This window comes from Equus przewalskii, chromosome 27 (genome assembly GCF_037783145.1).
Source record: "Equus przewalskii isolate Varuska chromosome 27, EquPr2, whole genome shotgun sequence".
NCBI classification, from domain to species: Eukaryota; Metazoa; Chordata; class Mammalia; order Perissodactyla; family Equidae; genus Equus; species Equus przewalskii.
Window position 1 is genome coordinate 16,380,647 of NC_091857.1, and position 23,412 is coordinate 16,404,058.

At 39.3% G+C, this 23,412-nt stretch overlaps 1 long non-coding RNA gene across 1 annotated transcript in view; it reads left to right on the plus strand.

Annotated features, from left to right (window-relative positions):
* LOC103565902 (uncharacterized) overlaps window positions 1-23,412 on the plus strand; it is a 201,513-nt gene that overhangs the window by 170,464 nt on the left and 7,637 nt on the right. The window lies entirely within an intron of this gene.

Consider the following 23,412-nt stretch of genomic DNA (forward strand, 5'->3'; position numbering starts at 1 on the left):
ATGAGCAGAGACCTTAAAGGTGCTTGCATGGTTGAGCTTGGCTTCTTGTGTGTCTGCCACGTCATGAGAAAAACTTCCCCCAGATAGTTGTTGACCTGAGGAGAACATGAGACATGAAGCAGACCTGGGCCCAATCTGCAGCCTAAAGCTAGGTAGGCCCTGCTGACCTATAGACCCCACGATAGATGTTTGTTGTAAGTGCTAAGTTGTGGGTCGTTTTGTTATGCAAAATATTGCACTGATAGCTGTCAATACAGTGGGATTCTAAATGGCCAAGTTTAATTAATATGCTCATTCCTGAATCAACTGTGATGGCTAATAGTTTAATTGGCCAGGCTTGGATTACATTCCCACCACTTCTCCAGAGAACTGAGGTTGGCTCAGCAATGGGGCTACAGGGACTAAAATGTGATCTCATGATACGAGAGAAGAGTTTCTCCAAAGCAAAGAGGTTGTTGTTACCAGAAGAAGGGAGTTGGTTTGAAACATAGTAAATAGGTAAAAACTATCTATCATAGTCCACTCTGGTGCTTTTTATACTTCAGTATTCATTGCTAAATTTTTTTTTTTCTGCTTTATTTCCCAACTCCCCCCCGCCACTGGTACACAGTTGTATATCTCAGTTGCAGGTCCTTCTAGCTGTGGGATGTGGGACGCCGCCTCAACGTGGCCTGATGAGCGGTGCCATGTCCCCGCCCAGGATCCGAACCCTGGGCTGCTGCAGCAGAGCGCGCAAACCCAACCACTCGGCCATGGAGCCGGCCCCCCTCATTGCTAAATTTTAAGCTGGTTGTGTGCTGGAACTCTGCCATGCTCATCTTATATGTATTTCAACACTTATAATATCTTACAAGTTGTGCCTGTATCAGTTAGGGTCAGGTTTCACCGCAAATAATATAAAACCCCCAAATAACAATGACTTTAAAAGACAGGATTTTATTTTTTCTTTAGCATTAAAGTCTTGAGGTGGGCAGTCTAAGGTGGGTGTGGTGGGTCCTCAGCCATGCATGCTGCTTCTAGCTTTCTGCTCTGTCACCCCCAGGATGTGGGCCTCATCTTTGTGGGCAAGAGATGGTCCCTTTTATTAGAACCACATTCCAAACAGCAGGGTGGAGAAAACTGAGAAGACTGGGGAAAGGATAGAGACCAGCTGCTTTTTAAGAATATTTCTCAGAAGCTGCCACATGACATCTTTGGTTACACCCCACCCTTGCAATGGTAAGAACCTAGCTGAAAGGAAGGGTTGGGGATCAGGTCTTTATTCCAGGCAACCATGTGCCCAGCTACAAATCAGGGCTTCTAAAAGAGGGAGCCTGACAGCAGGCTATCTCTGCCACAGTGCTCAGTAAATATTTCTTGAATGAATGTGTGAGTGAGTGAATTAAAATTAAAATTGGTTAATAAACAGAAGACTAAATTTTCAATCTTAGATTCAATGCTGGTTTAAGGAACATATTTGAGGTTAAAATACCTATTTAAACTATATTTCATTGTTAGTAAGCAAGAAAGCAATAATTGATTGTTTCAGGATTCTTTTTGCTCTGCACTCAAATTGAACAGTGCGGCAGGCGTATTTCAGTTTTGTTGATCCATTTTCTGAAAGTCTAATCCTTCTAAGAGTCTAGACGGAGTCTAGTGTTGCTCTATGGGAATCCTAAAGAAAATACCTCTCTTAAAATTATGTCCCCTCTTAAGCTTAGACAGGCATCCCTTTGAGATTTTGAGATACAAATATTTGCATTAAAGAGATTTACCACCTATAGCTTCAGTAATGTTGACATTATGGGCAAGCTGTCTGCTGATCCATTGTCCTGTTGTGCAAGCAGAACAAACCAAACCAATTTCCAGTCCATGGATAAATTCACTGTTGGCATTGCTGGGAGGAGATTGGGAGTTAACTACCAAGCTATTGATTTTTTTTCACTGTGGGCCAATTCACTCTTTAGTAATGTGGACAATTCCCACTGTTAAATTCAAGGTGACAAAAGAAAAGTTTAGGATTGATGTCTGAAGTTAGAAAAGAGTCTGTTTCATAATATTTTACCAGAAGTTTATTTTTATATTTCATTCCATAAATATCAGATGTCTAGGTGTGGAATACTCAAGCTAAAAGTTGAAATCCAGACATATTTCTGAGTTAGCTATTGGTGTACCCATCGAGTTAGAAATAACATTTAAGATTTCAGAATTTTAAATTTCCAGAATTTTCTGTAATTCAGAAAGGTTTGTTTATGAGAGGTGATAGATTAAGGGTAAGTGGAAAAGAATACACATTTTTGTTTTTTGAATTTCTACTGAACATGTTACTTCTCCACAAAAGTTTAATTAAAATTTTAAATATTTTTTCATTCACTCAATCTTTTGTTTATTCACTCAACAACTTTTTATTAAATACTTATTATGTGTGACATACTGTGCTAGATATTATAGAGTAGAGAGCAAAACAGCCCCGACTTTTGAGAAATTTACCGCCCAGTGTAAGAGACAGGCATGAAGTAATTGCTTTCGGAACGGAGTTTTTAATGGCATTGAAACGTATTTGCATTTTAATTGCTGTAGCACTGTAAAGATGTCTAATACCACATTGGCAAATAACATTTATCTTCTTGCTTTTTTTCCATTATTCTGCTAAATCTTACATATCAAGTATAGTAATGATTCATTTATCCATAACTTGTAGGAAATGAGGGGTTCCATCATAGTTCTTTTTGTTTTTTTAATAACTGGAAAATGATAGTTTCAAAACTTTAAAAATTTTAGCTCTTTTGAGAGAAAGCTGCAATAGATTTTTATGCCCCCCAAAATTCATATGTTGAAATCCTAACCCCACACTGTGATGGTATTTGGAGGTGGGGCCTTTGGGAAGTAATTATGTTGTGAGGGTGGAGCCCTTATGAATGGGATTAGCGTCCTTAAAAAAAAAGAGACCCCGCAGAGCTCCCTTCCCTTTCTTCCATATGATGACACAGCAAAAAGATGGCTGTCAATGAACCAGGAAGTGACTCTCAGATTCAGACACTGAATCTGCTAGCACCTCAGCCTTGGACTTCCAGCCTCCAGAACTGTGAGAAATAAGTTTGCATGGTTTATAAACCACCTAGTCTATGGTATTCTTTTATAGCAGCCCAAACCAACTAAGACAAAAGCTTTCTAAAATGTATTATATTATTTTATGCCATCTTGAAATATATAGAAGATAATTTCTGCATTAGTCAAGGAGTTAAAATTCTATGTTAGAGTAGACTAAGTTGTAAAAATAGATTTATAAAATCAGTGACAATGAACAAGAGTACTTCTCCCTCGTGTAATAGTTGAGAGTGCTCCAGGTTGGTAGCAGCTCTCCTCCACGTGGTGATTCAGGAAACCAGGATTCTTTTATCTTGTGACTCCTCCATCCTTTAGGGCCTTGTCACCAGGGGCACTGTGAAGGCTTGGTCACCACTACATCCAGGTTTCAGCCAATGGAAAGGGAAACAGTGTGAAGGAGGCACACCTCTCTTAAAGACCCCAGTCCTGAAGAGGCAGGCACTATATCACATCTACTCACATATCGTTGCTGAGAATTTAGTCATATCGTTACATCAGTCTGCAAAGCAGACTGGGAAATGTAATCTAATTATGCACCCAGGAATAAGGGGTGGATGAATATTGGTGGGTGGCTGCTGTCTCTCTCACAGCCTGAAACTCTGACTGCCAAGTTTCTGTGTGTATTCTTTTCACACTCATCCTCCCTCCAAGCAAGGCACATAGAGCACACTTGGCCCTTTCACAAGGGAGACAACCCATATTCCACCCAGTTGCTATATTCAGCTTAGACTCCATGATTCCTGGGTAATGTTCAGTCCTTTCACTCAGGTCCAGATGTAGCTTAAGAAGATCGGGGTGGATCAGATAATTAAAACTCCTATTGGGAGAAGAGAATAAGGAGACACATAGCAGTCCCTGGTCCATAGCACTGATGGAAACCAGCTGAGCAGGAGTGTCAAAGACCTCTACTCTGGCAGCGAAGGAAGTCGCTTGATTGGACCCTGTTTCTGCTCCCCAGGAGGAAATTCTTGTCCATCGCTCTCTGTGGTCCCTTGCTCTGCTCTCTGGAAGGACCTTCCTTGTCTGTTATTATTCTTGGTCACATCTGAAATGGCTTTCAGGAATATGTTCTCCTTGGGGCTGCAGATACTTTGCAGCTGTTTCTAGGCTCATAGGTTGCTTTAAGGCTCAAAGAATCACATTGCTCTTTGTTCTTAGGCCATATATTCTTTAACAACACAATTCCCTCAATCTTAGTAAGCTCCTGGTTTATTTCCTTCCAGTATGAAGGCATAACCACAAATTTTTCTGGATATAATCTATACAGTACTTTGATCTTTGCTTTCTGGCTCTTCTCCTGACATGTTCTTTGATTTTAATGGCAGTTATCTTGAGGCCATCAGAAATATTTGGCTTGGCTGGGAATGCAGCATTTGACCTTCTGCCATTTGAGATCCAGAATAAGTCAGTTTTTCAGGCCCAAGGGCACTTAATCTTTGGCTTTTTCACCTTCAAATTGTTGTCACTTTCTCAGGAGGCCTTCTCTGATCACACTACTCAAAGCTTCCACTTAGTCCCACCTTACCCTGATCTTAAAACAAAACAAAACCCTTATCACTTTCTATATATGAAATCTGTATCTATGTATCTATGAAACATATATCTTACTATTATTTATCATACTTATTGTTTCTTGTCTGTCTTCCTCCTCTAGAATGTAAATTCCACTAGGTTTGGAATGCATCCAAACGTCTGATGTATCCCAGGGATGGAGAATAGTGCCTGCCACATAGGAGGTGCTCAACAAATATTTGTTGAGTGAATGATTTGAGGGTGTGCTGACTTTTCAGGATCTGCTGTATATCACGCAGTTTGTTAGTTGTGCCAGTACTGTGGGTTATAGCCATTTCTTCCTCTAACATGTAAACAGAGTTCTCACTTTGTTCATTTAGTAGTAGGCCAGGGAGGTTGCATTTTTATTCTCTCTCTCTTCTCTAGCCATAGAGAACTGTTCTATGCCAGTTATGGAAATTCCATTCTTCTTTGTCCAGTCTAACAGAAGACAAGTGGCCTAGCCTTGGCCAGTGAGAGGTAAGCAAAAGAGAATGGAGGCAAGCAAAAACAAAATGGTAGATGGAGGACCTATGGAAAGAAAAAAATTTTTTCTGATTACTTCCTTCTTTATTCTTGTGATGATGTGATATTGAAGCTTTAGCAGCATCTTGTGACCATGAAAACAGACATCACTAACATACTGAGGTTGGATGAGTGGAAAGATAGAAAGAACCTGGATCCACATGACATAACTGAATCACTGTACCAACCTTGGAATCACTTCTTTTTTAAGTGAGTTAATAAATGTCTACTTCATGTAATCCATTTTTGGTCTGCTACTTTTTGATTGCAGGTGAAAACATCCTAACTGATAGAGTAGCAGTATCTTCAGTAGCTGCTGACACTAACTGGCCACCATACTGCTACTCATTCAACCATTTGTTCATTCATTCATTTATTGAGTAAATTTACTGTATACTAGGCTATATGCAAAACTTAGAGTAAAAAGATTAATAAGATGCAGTTCATGCATATCCTCAAGGAATTGACAAATAATCACAGAGCTGTCTGTTTAGCACGCTATCACAGAGCAAGTGCTTATTAGCATTCACATTCAGTATAACTAGTAGAGTCGATTAGTCTTCTAGGCATACCAAGATGCATAGAGGTAGTCTAGTCTGTCATCTCTGCAATGGGTCCACCCGGATGCTACTCTCATTCACCATTTGAGGGAGACTTTCTTCTATTGCCACAGAATGGTACTAATGTGGGCAATTTGGGTCATATTATTTGTTCCTCTCTATTCAGACATAAACTCATTGGGGGAGAAGATTGTAGGGTTAAGGAATCAGGTGAGACAGTGTGCCTCTTTTCTCCTTCATGCCCATTGTGGGTCCTTCTTAAACACCCAGAAGAATGGAACTAACTGTGGTTAGAATGTGTTGATCAACTGGTGGCAGCTTAAGGATGCTGCTATAGGCTATTGGTAAAATTTGCATGCATGCCTAGAAAATAAATTACAATCCCAGATTGTTCAATATTTCAGCTTAATCATCTGGAAAACTATAGTGTCTTTTTGTCTTCAAAAAGAAGACAAAGCAAAAAAGCCCTGCAGCTTTATCATCCCAAACTAGCTATCTAATCACTGATATATGGAAGCATTTTTTTGCGAAGCCGTTCAATAAGTGCAGATGGTAATGTTAGCTGCCAAAAGAGGATGCGGGCTTTACACCTAGAACTCAGTAAGGGAAGTTGAGTGTTCCCAGCTCTTTTTCATAATTAAAGTTCAACTGACAAATCATGTATGCTCAGGATGATCTTAATCTCTGAGTGTGTCATTTAATGTTGGGTTCGCTGGCTTACTTTTTATGTTAGGCTCATTAAAAGCTTATGTGGAAAAAAAGTTTATATAGCAAACTCAAGAAAAGGTAGGGACTCAGGGCAGTACACTGATTTCTGACAGGCCTAACAAGTAGATTAATTTCTATGCCCATGGAAACCATTCAGAAGTCCCTCTTAGTTTGCTTTATTTATTTAATGTTCATGTCAAGTTCCTTTAATTAAGTATCCTTAATTTTTTTCTCTCTGCTTGAGAATGCTTTGGGGATTTCCGTTCTTTGTTCTTCTCTGCTCTCTGATCATCAACTTCTCTAATAGTATTTAACGCTTCCCTTTCTTTGCTTTTGGTTTGTGATATGTATAATGGCAAGGTGCAGTTAACCAGATGAAGAATACAATGTTCATTTTTGATATATGTAAATTTAGTTTTATTATTTATTTATTTTTTGCTGAGGAAGATTTTCCCTGAGCTAACATCTGTCACCAGTCTTCCTTTGTTTTGCATGTAGGCTGCCACCGCAGCATGGTCTCTGATGAGTGGTATAGGTCTGTGCCCAGGAACCAAACCTGTGCCACTGAAGCACAGTGTGCCAAACTTAACCACTAGGCCATGGGGCTGGCCCTATGAACTTATTGTTTTAAAAAGAGGAACCACTTATGTATATATCTGTGAGGAAAACAAAACAGATTATCAAAAAAGTCAGAGGAAATAAAGCTAACAACTGTGCCTGTACTGAAGCATATTTTGATTGTTATATCGCCTTTCTTCTAAGGAGATCAAACTATTTCATGTATTTTTTTATGTTTGTGACATTCCTACTATTGTACAGGAATAGATGTCATCTCCACTTTATATTGTGGGATTGAAGAGTGACTTATCCATGGGATGGAGATGAGAATGACTCCAAGAACAATGACTTTCCCATCAATCATGAAAGACATAGTTATTCACTACCATTCCATATACGGCATCCTGTATTGTGTACTGAGTTATTGCAATGCCCACCAGAAAATCTCTAAAAATTCTGACTCATAAGACTTCCATGGGGCACAGTTGGCATCAGATTCAATTCGAGAAATATAGGGCAGGAAATGCAACTTGTAGCCATCTTCACACCAACCAAGGGACTAATCTTTGGCTTCCAAGTTGACAGTTCAGGTGCAAGGAGATGAGACACGTACACATGGTCCCTCTTGGCTATAAAGCCTCATGTCTCGAATAGAAACTAAAAAAGCCGACTTGTGAGATTCATCACACTCATGGAGCCCAAAGCTATGGTTTCCCACCAGGCATTTATAATTCATATAGAGTCTCTCTCCTGCCAGATTCAATTTGTGATTTTTTATCATAAGAAATATTGCCTAGTAGCACCACTTCCATTCTACCTTTTTCAGGTTTCCAGGGAAACAGTGCTATAAAGTTAACCCAAGGTCAAGTTTGTTCATAAAGGATAAAATGTTTTGTTAATGCTTTATCCATAGTTATGTAGCCTCTTTTGTACCATTAAGACCAGGTTGGAGGCTTAGTAGATTTTGGTTACTGATCAAGTGATACACTTTCTCTGGTCCTTGAGAACATGGAGTGGGTTACGTTTAATTTTATAGCTAACAAAAATACTTTCTAACTTTGTTATTTTATAGTAAAATCCTGTTATTACTATATTTTGTATTCACAACGATAGGTATAGATAGAATTAACTCCTGGCACTTGCCCAACGCTTTAGATCAAATGTAGCAGAGAACACAGCCCCACTGCTGGGAATTCCCGTGGAGTTAAAAAGTAATTCAGGATGAAACAGCCTCCAGCACATAATCTGACTCTTTACTTACATCTAAAAAGTCACAGATGAGGACAGTTCTTTCCAGCCATTCAGGAAATTCAGGCACACCCCAACAGACGTTCTCCCAGTTTAACATTTTCCAGTAGACTGCCTGTGACTTTTAATGCTCAAACATCTTAAAGTGTACATACTTCTCAGCTAAGTACATTTAGGAAAAATTTACACTTATACTTCTAAAATGCAATGTGATGTATATTTTTCGAAGTATAATTTACATGTAGTGAAATGCACAAATTTTAAGTGGACACTTCAATAATAAATACACCAATGTAATCCACACCATTATTAAGATATAAAGCATTTCCATCACCTTAGAAAATTCCTTTGTGCCCCTTCTTGGTCAATCCCCTTTCTTTCCCTCTACCTCAAGGCAACCACTTTTCTCATTTCTACCAATATCAATTAGTTTTGCCTGTTTTGAACTTCAAATAAATGGAATCATAAAGTATGTACTCTCTTGTGTCTGGCTTCTTTTGCTCATCGTGCTGCTCTGATTTGTCTATATTGTTGTATGCATTGGTAGTTTATTCACTATTGTATAAGTATACTACAATTTGTTTATCTGCTATGTGTTGTTGGACAATTGTGTTGTTTCCAGTTTTAAGCTGTTATGAATATGGCTGCTATAAGTATTTTTGTATAAGCTTTGGGTGCACATGTTTTCACTTCTCTTGAGAAAACACCTAGAGTGGAATTGCTGGGTCATGGATTAGGTCTGTTTAACACCATAAGAACCTATCAAACAATTTTCTATTGTGTTTGTACCATTTTGCATTCTCAGCAATTCATGACAGATCTGGTTACTCCACACCCCTGCTGGCATTAGGTGTTGTCAGCCTTCATTTTTAGCCATTATAGTATGTGTAAAGCTTCTGGAAGAGAGAAACATGAGAATATCTTTGTGACCTTGAGAAACGTAAATTTTTCTTAAATGCGCATAGAAATCACTAACTGTAAAAGAAACACCTGAATAATTGAATTCATCAAAATTAAAAGCTTCTGCTCTTTGAAAGACACTGTTAAAAAAATGAAAACTGGGGAAAAATATTCAAAATACATGTATTTGACAAAGAACTTATACCCAGAATATATAAGCAATTCATCTCAATAATGGAAATGAATGTGATTGAATAAAAGAAATAGCCAAAATGCTTGAACAGACATTTAACAAAGGAAGATATATAAATACCCAATAAGTACAAGAAAAAGCGTGCAACACCACTAGTTATCAGTGAAATGAAAAATCCACAAAATACTTTCAACGAAACAACCTATGGGAAAATTTTTGAGTTATTTCAACCATGACGTAAGAGTTGCATGTTGCTATTTTGAAAAGCTCTTGAGCCTTCGGAGAGAAGGTGTTCAGTATATTACTGTGTACCAAACAACTGATTATTAGCTATATTATTTTTTTGGTTACTGAGAAGTAATGTTTTAAGTATTTTACATCCTAACATGATAGTTTGTCATTTATTTATAGATGTTTTACCGAATTTTAGGAAATTGGCTGCAGGTTTGTGGTTGACATATGCGGCATTATAACTTTTCCCATTTAAAATCATGGTAATTAGGTTCCATGTTTTTGCATAGAACTATTTTAAGATTAAGGAAATTAAGAGATGGCTGTATTTATTTCTTGATTAATTGAATTATACATTTAAAGGAGGAAAGGAAGGTACTTAAAGAATGTAATTTAATTATTTAAGTTAAAATATTTCTTAGACCAATCTGTTGACTGTTTTAAAATGTAAGGTTTACCTTTTTCAAGGCTAGTATTACTAGATGATCTAGTAATTTATTTCCTAGTATTACAGAAATGATAATATTGGGCTTCTCTCTCTTATGGACTGCTTCCTTTCCCCCTTTTCTGTCCTTGCCCTGATCCCTATATTCAAATGCTCATAATATAGAATCCAAAATAGATGAGTAGATTGTTATCTGTGTCTTTCTTGCACTAAACTAGAATTAGAACAAAATTTTCCTGAATATTATTATTATTATCAAGACCCTTTAAAGAAAAAATTATTTTTGTAACAATTTTAGAAGTTCTGGCCAAGCTGTCCTCAGAATGGAAGATCCTGTGAACACGGAATTTCTTATATTAACAACTCACAATGATGGGTCAACTTTATGAGGCTGCCAGGATTCCTGAGAGTGGGTAGCCTTCTAACTTACCTCTAGAGCAGGTTTCTCAATCTTGGCATTATTGACATTTTTGACTGTTGATTGTTGTGGGCACTATCTGTGCATTGTAGGATGTTTAGCAACATCTCTGGCCTCTACCCACTAGATGCCAGTGGCCCCACCCTCAGTTGTGATAACCAAAACTATCTCCAGACATTGCCAACTGTCCCATGGGGAGCACCCTCCCTCCTTCCCCATTGAGAACTGCTGCTCTAGAGTTTAATCTTAGCATCACTTCAAAACCTAATGCATCTTTTTGGAGTCCTCTAGACTTTGACGCAAGAATACACTGGAAGTCTTGGAATGCTCTGTACTGAAGAACATTGGCTAGTGACCCTTATTACCTTAGTTACCCAAACCTAGCATTAAATTAGAATCAGAATGTGCCTCAGAGGGAAGGCCAGGCATGAGGAAAAGAGCCATTCACTTCGTTAATTTCAATTTAGTGTTGAACCATTTCAATCAATGATTTATTATTTTTGTTTATAAAATATGTTGTAGTTCCCCAAAGAGAGCTCTTAATCCTCTTAAGAATGCACTAAACTCCTCCATATCTGTTGTAAGTATAGTTTTCTTGGGCTCTGAAGTCATACATACAAAACAGGTAACATTTTATTTTCCCATAATTGAACTTAGTCTCTATTATATGCTCTATTTCTTCTGATGCTATAAAACTATATCTAGTCATTACCAGGTGAGCACAGTCTTTGTCATGCTTCTTCAGTCACTTCAAGTTTAAAATCATGTCAGTTCTGACTTTCACCTTCCTTTCCTCCTCTTCATGGTGACACTTGTGTTCCAAGGGTTATTTATAATAATGACTGGATGGCGGTTGAGGGGAAGTTCAGGGAGGAATGCTGTCTGCTCTTTAGTGGTCATGGTATTTGGCACTCTTCCAAAAGGCCACCTCTGAAATCTCTGCAGTTCTGAAGCCTCAGTTGTACGATTCACACTGGCATTTGGGTTACAAATTCAAGCCCCCTTTGGCTCTCAGCTGTCTCCTTCAACTACCATCTGAGCCCTGCATAGGGACAAGGGGAAAGTCTATTTGTCCACTTCCGTGAGCTTAAGGTAGAATCAGAGCTGTCATCAGAGCCTCTTTGTTCTCTAATGTCACAGCCAGCCATGTCTATTTGTTGGCCCAATGTCATTATGGTGCAGAGAGACCCACCCCACCATTTCTGTCCTGATGCTGGGGTACCAAGTTGATGTGTAGGATCTAGAACACCACACTTTTCTCCAACCTTCTCTCTTCTCAAGCTACATACCTGGCAAGGAGGGTCACGTTCCAATCCTCCCTACGTATGCATTCAACCCTTTTGCTTTCCCCCAAGACTTCTTTTCATCCTAATCAGAAGGCTCTTATCTACTGGGCATAGGAGCTTGAGTGGAGAGGAAGGATGTCATCTCTTTCTGCAAGTACTCTTGCTACATCTTTGTTGTCCTAAGGACGTTGCTTCTGAAGCTAAAAGCAAAGAATATGACATCCTCTTCTCCTGTTCTGCAGGAATTTTTCTCTTTCTGAGTTAGAAAATGCCTCAGAATGAAGCGGAGGATGAAAAGTTCTTGGGGGCAACAAGGAAATTGCCACAATTAAAACAAAACATGTACACTTTAATTCATCTTTTTTGTCACTTGACGTATGAAAATATTCCTTCCTCTCTTCCTTCTCCACCCAGAACCAATCAGGGTCTAGCATCTTCTTAATTTTATCTTATGTGTCTGACTCTTCTCTTCCATTGCCATGGCTACCCCCTTCCAGTTGCATACCACTATTTTGCAATAGCCTGCCAGCTAAGCTCTAGTCTCACTCCCTTTTTTGCATCCTACACACTGATTCCAGATAAATCTTTCTAATAAACAGTACTCAAACCTTCAGTGGTGCTATATGGCCTTTGAGATAAATTACCTTGACATCTTGCATAATCCGACACCAACCTATTTTATAAAATTCACGTCCTATTTCTTCCTTAGCGAAATCTTTGGTTTATTTGCATAGAAGCAAACACTGAGTACTTACTATATTCCAGACACTGAGGAATGGGTGAAAGATTTCATTCACTCAGACTGAAAGAGTCTTAATGGTAAGAACTGAGACCAATGAGGAACAAAGGAAACAATGGGAATGCTAATTACTTTGTAGGTCTCATGCCTCCATAGGTTTTTCTACTTCCGCCAAGTTTGGGGAAAGGGGAAGTTGGAGATTTCCGAGGGAAGGTGAAGAGAAGTATTAAAGTCGAAAAGAATGAGGATGTGTTTCAGGTATGATTCTCAGCATCAGTAAAGCAATGAAGTAGGAAGCATTATGGTGCATGTAATAGCATTTGCTTTTTTGTTTTGATGACCCAGGATCTGAACACCTTTCCCGTGTTGAGGAATTTCTTATTTTATTAAATAGAACCCATCTCCATTGTAGAGGCTGAAGATACCAATGTGAAGCAATGGGCACGTGACTTAGCCTGCATCAGTCAGACGCACTCTCTCCAGACTTTGAATTCAGGCTAGTGATACCAACAAACATGAATGACATAGAATCCATTCTGGTGGGCCTGGCAGCGGTGGGAGCTACGTGCACTTTCCAGAGGCACTAGTGGCAACCCCCATGTCCAGCAGTGCAAGCTGCAGTTTCTGGGTCTGCAGGCAGGGGTGGCCGAGTTTTCACTGGACCAGTCCTATGGCTTTGATTTGAGGGCTTATATTATTTAGATTTTGCTGGGTAACAAACCACTCCAAAACTAAATAGCAAGTAACACTCTCTTCTTGGCTGAACTTTAGATAGGCTGCTTTGAGCCGTCTTTTCAACTAGGCCTCAACTTTGGCGTATAAAAGCTGCAGACTCTCAGCACAAATGATTTTGTCCACTCTGCGCCCCCCCCCCAACCTCCCTGCCCTTTATTTTACTGAATGAAGTCTATTCTTACCACTTTAACTAGTGTTCAGATTTATCTTTGACACAAGCCATCTCAAAAGTTGGTTGCCTATTTAGCTTCTGGTTCTCTGGAATCAGCAATTTGGACTGGATTTTACTGGGTAGCTCTGGGCTCACTCATGTGTTTGCAGCAGCTGCTTGTCAGCAAGCCAGCTCTGTTTCTGTGATTTGGCTGATAGTCAGCTGAGGCTATGGGGTCAACTGAACTACCATGTCCCTGTCACCCAGCAGGCCAACCTGGGCTTGTTCACATGACAGCTCAGCAGAGTTCCAAAAAGGACAGCCTCATGAAGTTTCCATTCAGACTGATACAACCATTACTTCTGTAACTTCTGTTAGCCAAAGCGAGTCACAAGGCCAGCCCAAAGTCAAGAGTTAGAGAAGTGCACCCTACCTTTTGATGGGAGGAGCTTCCAAGTCCCATCATCAAGGGATGAGGATGCAGGGAGGGCAATGATGGAGCCATTTTTGCAAACAATCATCTGTAGACCCTGTACCTGGCTTTGCAGCCTCCACACTTGGTTCTTTGGATTCGGTTTTATAGCCTCCTTTCTTCTTTAATAAAATCTTTCTTGCTTTTACAATATTAGCCTAAACTGTTTCTGTGGCTTGTAATTAAACATCTTGTTGAATATGCTGAGTAATATACACATTTTCTCTCTCTATTCACACTATGGCTCTTTCCCATAATTTCTAGAGCAGTGCTGTTCAATAAGTATAATACAAGTCATTAATGTAATTTAAAAAGTTCTAGTAGCCATATTATAAAAAGTGAAAGGAAACTAATGTTAATAGTGAATTTTATTTAACCCAATATATCCAAAATATTATCATTTCAATTAATCAATATAAAAATTATTAATAAGATACTTTACATCCTTTTTTTATTCTAAATTTTCAAAATCTATTGTGTAGCTTACACTGTCAGCACCTCTCAATTTGGACTAGCCACATTTCAAGTCCTCAGTAGCCGTGTGTGGCTCGTGGCTACCACATTGGACAGTTGCGTCTAGAGCATTGTTTTGCCAAGAGTCCTTGACAAGGACCAGAAAACTGATTCATCAGTGGGGTGAATGGCATTTATGAGGAAATGCAGGAAAGTGAACCATCATGTACTAACCACATATTATGTGCTGGGCTCTGTTAAAAGCACTGTACATAACATCTTAGTTTGGTTTTCCCCCAAAGCAGAGTCTGAAACAAGCATTTGGGAGAAGGTCATCTATGTGAGAGATGATTCCAGGAAGCCAATTAAAGATGCATTATTGAGCCAGTGATTGCTGTGGGCAATTGATGCTCAGTTCCACTGGGGACCCTCCAAAGTACTGTGTGGAATGGGTTTCAGAATTGTTCCTCCAAAAAACAGAAGACTGAGGCATTTGTCTACTGACTTCCATTCCTCATTGGTTGAGGGTTGCCCCGTGGGTGTTTACTCCCCAGTGTTTCTAGAATGTCTTGCATAAAGCTGAAAAATCTATCTTCAGAACAAGTCCTGCGGCAGACAAGCTGAGCGATAAAACACACACTCCGGTAGAGTTTTGCTGTAAGCCTGGGAATTGTCTACCACCAGCTGGAATTACAGTCAGTGATGGGTCAGGCATGTGGCAAAGCTTCTAGTAAGCATACATTATACAATACTTGCTAAATAGACATTATTATTTCCAGTTTAAAGATGAGGAAACTGACAATCAGACAAATTCCAGTTCTGTTCAAGGTGACATACCTCTTAAGTGATAAAGTGTGGTTCTACACAAAAATGACTCACAACCAGGTCCACAAACGACATATTTTTGGGAATTTTTCTTTGTTTAGGACCAATCTCCAGAGATTTTTTCCTTTATTGCTTATTATTTATTGTTTCAGATATTTAGACAAATCTATGGTTTTAGTTGAAACATCTTTAACCAGTTCTTTAAAAGGATAGCACCATAAGCTTTATGTCAGAGTCCTGTAAGAATATGATATACTATTAAAAACGTACACATTTGCTGTGTGCTTGATATATTCTCTAACCTTCAGAAAGAAATTTCCAGTAAATTTTGTAAGCTCACTTATGTCCGCTATTCACTGCTGAATTTCTAGTGCAGAGCTAATTTTCAACTCAATTATTAGTACATCAGCTTCTCCTTAAATGGAAGAGACTGAACACATCACAGACTGGACAGCTCCTATTATCGGAAGTAGCCGTAAGCGGCTTTAATGTGAGAGATTTGGTTTAAAGGATTGTCATCTTGGAAGACTGGCTGTGGTTGTTTGCGAGGCAGAACAAATTGTAAAATGATTATGGCTTCAGAGATGTATTTTTCTAAATGATTGCTTCACCAGTCCATAAAATGTTTGCTTTTAAAAAAACGGGTGAAATATGAGAGCCTTAACAGATTAGACCATTGGGGTATTATTAAAAATGTCTTTATAAAGCCTGGGTGCAAGGCCATTGGGGTATATAACTTACCAGGAATACTGACAGGAAATCATCAGCGTAAAGAAAGAAAAGCAAGTTTAAAAATGAAAAAGAAAAGCCTTCAGAACAAAATAGTAAATAAACCTAACCTAGAAAAACAGTTGAAAGGGTACCACCTAAACTGTTGATTGCTCTCTTGTGCAGAGGACTGTGGATTTGGGGGTCCTCAGCAGTGAGAGAGGTAAGACAAAAGGAGCCTTTTCTTTTTCTCTTTATGCTACTGTATTTACTCGAATTTTAAAATATGCAAACGTGTCATGTACAATTTGTACAACTAAAAATAATCTTAAAAGAGAATGTCACTAATAGACTTAACATTTCAGTTTTATCTTGCTATTTCTGCCTCCAATCTAACATTTAAGTCTAATAACATGCAGGAAATAGTCACTAGGCATTCCCTGAAGAAGGACGAGACTCTTCAGAATTTTTGATGTTGTCAACAGTTCCATTTTGCAGTTAGGGATACATTCCAGCTTCTCAATATTTTCTTCAAAAACGTAAATTTTACTGTTTAATATGATTTTATGGCTGTCAGATTCATTCAATGCAGTGAAGGACATGGCGCCATGTGCTAATAGGCACTCAACAGAAGCTTTTTAGAAATTGTAGTGATGAAAAACCTACCTGAAACAAAGGAGGAATATTTGACAAAAAAGGGGAAAGTAAGTTTTTAACATTTTGTATCTCCTTTTGACCTCTTCTTTATACGTATTTATTTTAAAATATTTGTTCTTATTATGTCATAAATGCTTTTAGAGTTATATCTGGGGTCCTGCTTGGCCTGTTTCATTGGAGTTACCTCTCTCCCTGACATTCAGCTGAAGCAACAGGATTGGGTGGCCGCCATAATTTGACCAGCTGACTTCCATTCCTGGTTCCAGCTGATTGAACCAAATGAGTCCCAGTTCAAGCTGAGCCAATCAGCTTTGCCTCTTATGGATTTTATCTTCAGAAGACAAAGATTCATCTAGGTAATGGTGGTCTCTGGAACGATGGGCTGAAACAGGAGCAGCCATATTGGGATCCTGTGCTTGATCCACAAGCAAAGGGAATCAAAGGGAATGATGTAATACCCAGAAGGAAGCAGGAGATGCTTGTGCTCAGTGAGAGCAAGAGGTGCTGTGGTCCATGAGAGAAAGGGCAAAAAGAATCTTTGTTTTGTTTTATTACTTTCAGATATAAATTTCTTGTGAGACTTGGCCCTACTCCCTGCCTTTGGTTATATGGGGTAGTCCTGAATACTACCTTGTTTAAGATAGATTGAGTGAGCTTTGATTTTTGTGAAAAATTTAGAGAATATATAAGAAATTAAAATTGCCTGTAAAACCATACCCATGTATAAATTTCCCTTCAGTCTGTTTTGTTCATATGGAAGTGTTATTGTCGTGCTCTATGGAAAAACCTCCTATTTTTCTTTTTTATAAAATTGTGAGCATTTTCCCCGTTTGTTAATCCCAGCCCTGGTTAAAGCTGACTCTCAGCTTATCAGGGTCTACCCCTATATGGCTGAACAGGTCTGGAGAAACACACCACTTTACTGACTGGTCTCTCTTTCACGTCAATGGCACTAACCACAGTGGGCACGTAATACTGTCTGGCAGTCATCCTGCATTTCTCCAGTCCTCTGCCCACCCATTGCCCAGAGACTATTTTCTTCTTTCTTCTCTCTCCTTGGTGCTTCCTTCTCTATCCTTACTCTATGCTGAGACCTTGTTTCCTATTTTACTGGGATATTAAAAGCCAGTAGAGGGGCTGGCCCCGTGGCCGAGTGGTTAAGTTCGCGCGCTCCGCTGCAGGCGGCCCAGTGTTTCGTTGGTTCGAATCCTGGGCGCGGACGTGACACTGCTCATCAAACCACGTTGAGGCAGCGTCCCACATACCACAACTAGAAGGACCCACAACGAAGAATATACAACTATGTACCGGGGGGCTTTGGGGAGAAAAAGGAAAAAATAAAATCTTTAAAAAAAAAAAATAAAAAATAAAAGCCAGTAGAAGACACCTCCATCGTGCTCCTGCCATCACATCTACCCACCTCCTTGCTCTGTGCCCACATACTCTGCCTTTTATTACTGCAGGTGAACATCCCCTCTCCTGTGTTCAAGGATGTTCTATCAGCAGTTGGCTTCTGTCTTCTGTAAAAATCATGTTTTCTCTGTTGCTGGCTCATTTTCATGAGCTTATACAGTGCTATTATTTCTCCTATCTTAGGGAGAGCAAAATTTTCCAGACTCTTTATCCCCCTTCAGTTACTGGATCATTTCTCTGCTTCTGTGAAAAGCAAATCTTCTCAGTAGTTGTATCTCCTTGATGTCTGCAATTTGCTTGTCTCCTATTTTCCAATCAGGCATTCATTCTTTTGGCTGCTACAAAACAGCTCTTGTAAAATTCCCATTGACTTCCAGATAGCTAAAACCAATGCTGTATCTTAGTTTTCACCTTATTTGAGCTGTCGGCAGCATTTGAAAGAGATGATCACTCTTCCCTTAAATATTTCTTCCCTTGACTTTTAGGACACTGTACTCTTGCTTCTGTTCCTATTTTACTGGCATCTCCTTTTCAGGCTCCTTTGCTCTGTGCCCTGTGCTCTGGTCCCTCTATATATCCCCAACCTCTAAACATTGGTGTGCCCTGGACTCTGTCTCATGTCCCCTTTCTTCATTTTGTACAGTTACTTTCTAGGTAATCTCACCTAGTACAAGGGTTTTAAATACTATCTATATAATAAGGATGCTCATGTTTATTTCTCAAGCCCAGACATGTCTCTTCATCTCCAAATTCACATACTCAACCTCCTACTCAACATTTCCTCTTGGATGTCTAATAAGCATCATAAATCCCTAAATGTTCAAAGCTCCCTGGACTCAAAACTTGGAACTCTCTTTTATTTTCTTCTTTTCTTGGGGTAGCATTATTTAGATATAATTCACATAGCATATAATTCAACCATTTAAAGTGTACAATTCAATGGCTTTAATATATTTATAAGGTTGTGTAACCATTACCATGATCAATTTTAGAATATTTCATCACCCTCAAAAGAAACCCCATGCCCCCTACTTTTCATCCCCCACTCAGCTTTCCTTCCTAGCCCTAGGCAATTGCTGCCTTTATAGATTTGCTTATTCTGGACATTTCATTTAAATGGAATCATACAATATGTGATCCTTTGTGACTGGCTTCTTTCACTTAGCATAATGTTTTCCTGGTTCATCCACATTGTCGTATATATCAGTACTTCCTTCCTTTTAATTTCCCAATAATATTCCATTGGCTGGATATACTATAGTTGATGGTCATTTGGATTTTGTCTACCTTTTGACTGTTATGAATATTCCTGCCATGAACATTAGGGAACAGTATTTTTTATGGACATGTTTTCATTTCTCTTGGCTATATACCCAAGAGTGGATTTGCTAGATCAGAGTTTAACTCTATGTTTCACCTTTTGAGGAATTGCCAGACTATTTTCCAAAGAAGCTTGGAAGTCTTTTCTATTGATGCTCATTCTGGTGATCTCATTGAGTGCATGATTTTAAATATCATCTATATGCTGAAGACTTGAACACTTACATCTGAAGTCTAGAGCTTGCTCCTGAACTCCAGACCCATATAACCCATTCATTGCCCATTAACACATCCATCACTGAACTCCTGCTTTCCTTTTACCTCACGTCCCTAACTTCAAGCCTGCTTTTCCTCTTGTCTTTTTCTTGATTAGTAATGATTCCCTTCTTCCAGTTGCTTAGAACAAAGACTCAAGAGGCACTCTTGACTCCTCTCTTTCTGTCCCAACCCACATCTGATCTGTCAGCAAATCCTGTTGGCTCTACTTTCAAAATACTTTCCCTACTTCTCTGCGGTAGCCCCTTTGCTACCATCCCAGTCCAAATCACTGTCACTTCCCTACCACATAATTGCAACAGCCTCCTGACTGGTCTCCCCGCTCCACCATTGGTTACTCTTCAGTCTGTTTTCAACAGAGCATCGTGAATGAACTTTTAAAAACCCTCCAATGGCTTTCCATCTTATTCAGAGCAAAATTCCTGTCTTAAGACTGGCCTAGGAGGCTCCATGTGATCCAGTTCCCCATTCCTTTTCTGACCAACCTAGTACTACCCTACTCACTCATTGTGCTTAAGCCATGCTGGTCTCCTTGCTGTTACTGGACATGACCAGCAGGTCCTCACCTTGAGATCTTCACAGTTTCAGTTCTTTCTACCCAGAATGTTTTTCCATTGGTATCAGAATTCCTCACTTCCTTGCCTCATCTTTGCCCAAATGTTGTCTTCTCCATGAGGGCTTCTGTGACCATCCTATTCTAATCTGAAATATCTACCCCCAATCTTGGCACTCCTATTACCATTCAAAACTCTGTTTTTCATTATAGGATTCATTACCTCTAACATAAAAACAATTTGTTGATTTTTTGGCTATTTATTTCTCTCTCTCCCTTCTAGAATGTAAATTCCATAAAAGAAGGGATTTTGTCTATTTTGTTCAGTGATCCACAAGTCCTTGAATAGTGCTTTGCACATACTAGGTGTTCTGTTAATTAAATATTTGTGAATTAAATGAATTATAAAAAATTTCAAGGGCCAGCCCTGGTGGCCTAGTGGTTAAGTTCAGCACACTCCACTTCAGTGGCCTGGATTTGGTTCCAGGGTGTGGACCTACACTGCTCTGTTAGTGGTCATGCTGTGCTGGTGGCCGACATACTAGAAAAAAAATACAGGAAGATTGGCATGGATGTTAGTTCAGGGTGAATCTTCCTCAGTCAAAAAAAAAAAATTCAAAAAAATGATTGTTATAGGCAATGCTTGTGTCCTCCTTAAATCCTCATGTTGAAGCCCTTATATTTATCCCCCAATGTGATGGTATTTGGAGGTGAGGCCTTTGAGTGGTAATTATGTTTAGATGAAGTAATGAGGGTGGGGCCCCTATGTTGGAAGTAGTGTCCTTACAAGAAAAGGAAGAGAGACTAGAGCTTTCTCTCTCTCTGCCATCTGAGGACACAGCATGAAGGCAGCCATCTGCAAGCCGGGAGGTGGGCCCTCACCAAGAGCTGAATCTGCCAACACTTAGATATTGGACTTCCCAGCCTGCAGAATGGTGAGAAGTAAATGTCTGTTGTTTAAGCCTCCTAGTCTATGATATTTTGTTAAGGCAGTCCAAGTGGACTAAGACGCTCATTTTTAGTGACAACTTGTAAGTTGTTTCTGCCATCACTGCTTCATTTGTATTCTTTTGCGTTCACTTTTCCCATACATGCTGATGGCTCCTGTGACTCTCTGCCCACAGGCTTTGTTTGGATACAGGTATATACTTGCCAGCACAGGCCAGAAGTGCCAGGGAGTTCACATTCCCAGGATCAACCCTCTCTGCTCTCATCCTCACCCTTCAGATGACACTGCAGTGAGGTGTGTTCTAAACAGTGTCCCAGAGGCGCCAGAGGGACTGAGCCCCTTTCGCCTTCTCATTGATCCACCCTTGAATTGATTTCCTTCTCTGCCTTATCTTACTTCCCCAACTCCCTCCTGATGCTTCTGAGATCGTCTCATAACTGTTTACTTCTCTGTCTGCTTCTGGGGAAAACCCAGCTAAGATAAAAATCTTTGTAAAGACATCATTGCCTATATTTATATTTCTTAAGGTTATATTCCTCATCAGGGAAATACTAGGTCAAAACATAGATTTTTTACTGACTTTTGCCTACTCAATGTCAAAATCTGTACCTATATTTGGGACATTCCACTTTATGAGTCTTCGTTGTAGGTAAGAGTTTATTTCCCTCTGTAGAGACTAGAAACACCATCTATTCACTTTGTTAGCCTCTTTTGAAACTAGGGTGTAAATATATGACCCAGGTTTGGCTAAGCAGATGGACCTTTCCCAGGTTATGTTTGGGATGCAAAGAAGACAGGATAGAGAAGACTTCTTTGCTGGTGTTGGCTGTTTTAGCAACTTCCAGTTTCTGGAAACCACAGTGGTGGTGGTGCCAGCAGCAATTCTAACATTCAGTGTTGGCAGAGTAGGAAGTGCCAGCTGTAGTGATAAGAGTGGTGCTGTCCAGTTGAAATGTAATGTGAGCCACATATGCCATTTTAAACTTCTGGTAGTCTAATCGTTAAAAAGTTAAAAAAAAGTAAAATTAATTTTAAGAATATTTTATTTAACCCAAGTATTTGTAATTTCAACATATAATCAGTTTTTAAAAAATGGTGAACTATTTTACAATTATTTCCTTTGTAGTTCAAAAATATGGTGTAGAGCATGCCTCAATTTGGACTAGTTACATTTCAAGTGCTCAATAGCCATATGTGACTGGTGACTCCGTATTGGACAGTGCAGGCCTGGAGGTCAGAGGCAGTGGGCAGCCTCATCTTTACATAGGACCAGATCATGCTCTGCTGTGATTTGTGCACTGGTACTGATTTTGGAGCCTCTGAGCCTGGTTCTTCGGTCTCGCTGTTGCATCTGTTAATAAGTTAATATTCTTTCAATATTCTCATTTTCTGAGAGAGTTGGTCTCTGTTGTTTGCAACTAAGAATCCTATTGATCTGTAAATTTAAATCAGAAGTTTGTGTAGGCACAGGCATTCAAAGAAGGGAATCCAGGATTGCTTATTTTACCTTGTTGGGGATTATGATAGTTTGGATTATTATTCAACAGATACTCACTTTCCTTTTCCTCCCACTGTGGGTGGAGTATTTTAGTCTCCCTCATTGATGTTGAGGTTGGCCATGTGACTTGCTTTGGCTAGTGGGATATTAGTCAACAAAATGTGAGTAAAGATCTGAGATGTGTTTCTGCAATGGTTGTCTGTGTTCTTACATTTCTGCCATCACTATGAGAAAAATATGCCCTAGCTAGCCTGGTGGTCCAAGAAGGATGAGAAGTATGTAGAACATCTTGAAGACCCAATTGAGCTAAAGCTAGATCTGCCAACTTCTACCAACATAAATTTACAAGAGCAAGAATAAGTGACTGTATTAAACCATCTGGTTTAGTTATGCAGCATTATTGTGGCAATAACTAACTGATACACAAATAAAGGTAGTGAAAACTCTTGCTAGTAAGCAATACATCTCTGGAAAATTATGGTACACAGTGGTGACACAATATATTAACTTATTCACCTTGAAATGTAGTGCTAATTGAAGGAAGGCTTTGGGGGACCAATTAACTTCTGCTAGAGGCCACTAGGAAGAGCTACGCAAGACTTGTGTAGTATTTACTGCTAACGTTTCCAAAAAGCTTAAAGAAATGAATCCACTAGTGCCAATTGTACAATTTCCAACTTAAGGCATGGATTGAAAACCAGTGACTTTTTTGGACTCCGCCAAAGGAACATCAAATTTCTTGCAGCTACTGGGTTGAGAGAGCCAGAAGAGACTCACATACACTACGTCTGTGTGTTGCCTAAATTCAATGTCAGTTGAATTTATGGCCTTGTCATGCATCTGATGTGAAGTTTGGGTATTGATCAGGGAGAAGTAGAATGCTGAGAAAGTAGATTTTGTTGGTGGGAGGATTTCACCGTCTCCCGTGAGTTTTTTGCTAGTGAAGCAGCCCT